The 2,775-nt window shown below is 37.0% G+C and overlaps 1 pseudogene; it reads left to right on the top strand.

Annotated features, from left to right (window-relative positions):
- Positions 1 to 1,584: 1,584 nt before the first annotated feature.
- LOC100461216 (nucleophosmin-like) lies at positions 1,585 to 2,434 on the top strand (annotated as a pseudogene).
- Positions 2,435 to 2,775: the final 341 nt, after the last annotated feature.

Below are 2,775 nucleotides of genomic sequence, written 5' to 3'. Positions count from 1 at the left end.
CGAATTAAAAACTTACTGACTTCTCTTATTTCCTTTGCCAAATCACTTCAGATTGTTTCAAGGCAGAGGTTTTTGTTGTTGTTTTGTTTTGAAGAACATAGATAACTTCTATAGTACAATATTAAGTACTATAGAGGATGCACACGTACGACACACATACTGAAGTTCTTACTCTGTAAGTCAGTTTACTTGATGTAGCAGCAGCTACATCTATGATTCACTAGGTATCTCTTCCTTTTGTCAGTCACCAGAACAAGTGGATTACCTGCATTAGACCACTACAATCAAATCAGCCTCACAAGGGAGGGGCAACACATCCATTTTGTGGATTGAGAAAAGAAGACTTCAAATGATATTTACTCATACTCTATTACCAATCAAGTTTGCTTTTACAAATATATCTGTCCCAGAGAATCTTTCATCCGGTCCATAAGCTCCATAATACATATTACTAGCATATGATCTGCATGCTTCCTGCATGGTCCTATACATCTTTGGGAGTATGCCAAGAATTAAAGGCCCTGGGCACTCTGAACTTGGCCATTATTTAGGATTAAGCTTACAGTGAGAAACTCTGAAGGATGAGGTAATATCTTGGTATGAGACAAAGAGCAGGCTTGCTTATTATTTGCTATACTTGAAATTCCTCAACTGTGATGTGAACCCAATATACATGAGCGTCCATCTAGGCTCCTCTGTCTTGCCATCATGAAACTTCGGGCATGAGACCCAAGAGCCTCATATCTTTTGCCAGAATCCATAAACAGGGCAACTTATTGGCTTCTAAGTAAAATAAAACTGAATCTCATACCTGACCCTTAAGTGCAAAGGAAGCTGGAAAAGGTAGTTTTTATTTGGGGCACATATATGCCCAGCTGAAATTTCTATTAGTTTGAAAAAAGCTCCTTGCCATAATTATCAATATCAGCATCATTTAATTTAAGTTATATATGTGGTTGCTGATTCTACACTCCAGGCAATACAACTAGGGCATTAGACACTGCTAAATTCCACAAAAATAAAAGAAGAAAATTAAAAGCTACTAATAGATTATGTGAAAGATGTATACATTGCACAGACTGTCACTGCGGTATTAATCCTTTGTTTGTACAAACTTGCTACTGATTTGAAAAGAAACAGCTTAGTGTTCAATGACATGTAATTCAGTTCAGGAAAAATGAATTTATGAGTTTTACCAAACAAGAAACTGTTGACATGAGAAAATGGGTGTTATTAGCTTGAAGCAAAATCTTAGAGATAGTAGTGGAGCACACTTTTAAGAAAGGCCATATCACAAATGATCTTCACGGCACAAAGAACAATATTGTGCGAGTTAACATGGACATCAACAATTCTGAACCAAATAGTGATTCACTAATCTGAATTCAGATGTAAATAAGCTTTAATAATATCTTAATTAATTTATTGCTCTTTTATTTTTCTGTTTATGAGTGCCCAAAGTGATATATGGTATCTTTAAAACTGTGTTCCTTCTTGTGATTCCATCCCGTGCGGCTGTTTTCTGGAGCAGTAGTCTTTTATCTCTGTCTGCCTTCTCTCCCACCTATGTGTGTGCCACCACCCATGGAAGCTTCGATGGACATAGGCATGAGCCCCTTGAGACCCTAAACTACCTTTTCAATTCCGAACTAAAGGCCAACAAAGATGATCACTTTGATGTGGATAACAACGAAAATGAGCGCCAGATATCCTTAAGAATGGTGAGTTTAGGGGCTCGTGCAAAGGATGAATTACACATTGTTGAGGCAGAGGCGATGAATTATGAAGGCATTCCAATTAAAGTAGCACTGGTGACTTTGAAAATGTCTGTATAGCCAACGGTTTCCGTTGGGGCTTTGAAATGACACCACCTGTGGTCTTAGAGTTGAAGCATGGCTCAGAGCCAGTGCATACTAGTAGACAGCACTTTGTAGCTGGGAAGAAAGACACACAGTCAGAAGATGAAAAAGAGGAGGATGTGAAACTCTTAGGCATGTCTGGAAGGCAATCTGCCCCTGGAGGTGGTAGCAAGATTCCACAGGATAAAGTAAAACTTACTGCTGATGAAAACGATGATGATTTTGATGATGAGGAAACTGAAGAAAAACCTCCAGTGAAGAAATCTACATGAGATGTGCCAGCCAAAGGTGCAAAAAAATCAAAGCAGAATAGAAAAGATTCGAAACTGTCAACACACCAAGATCAAAAGGTCAAGAATCCTTCAAAAAACAGGAAAAAAAAAAAACAAACTCCTAAAACGCCCAAAGGGCTTACGTCTACAAAAGATATGAAGACAAAAATGTATGCAAGTATAAAGAAAGATGGTTCTCTTCCCAAAGTGGAAGTCAAGTTCATTAATTATGTGAATAATTGCTTTTGGATGACTGACTAGTAGGCTATTCAAGATCTCTGGCAGTGGAGGAAGTCACTTTAAGAATATAATTTAAACAGTTTGGCAAAATTTTTCATCTTATTTCATTAACAGTTGATATCTGGCTGTCCTTTATATTCCCCTACTGTGTTTGATAAATGTTCTTCAGGTTCCATTGCCAAGAATATGTTGTCAAAAATGCCTGTTTAGTTTTGTAAAGATGGGACTCTGCCCTTTGCTTGGTTTTAAATATGTATAGAATGTTATGACAGGACATAGTAGTAGTGGCAGTCAAACATGGATATTGTGGGGAGACAAAAATATACATGTGAAATAAACTCAATATTTTAATTAAAAAAATGAGATCTAAGAGCTCTTTATACAAATAAAAATAAAATATACAA

Source organism: Pongo abelii, chromosome 2 (genome assembly GCF_028885655.2).
Source record: "Pongo abelii isolate AG06213 chromosome 2, NHGRI_mPonAbe1-v2.0_pri, whole genome shotgun sequence".
NCBI classification, from domain to species: Eukaryota; Metazoa; Chordata; class Mammalia; order Primates; family Hominidae; genus Pongo; species Pongo abelii.
The sequence above is the reverse complement of the archived record's forward strand: the minus strand, read 5'-3'. Positions and strand labels throughout refer to the sequence as shown.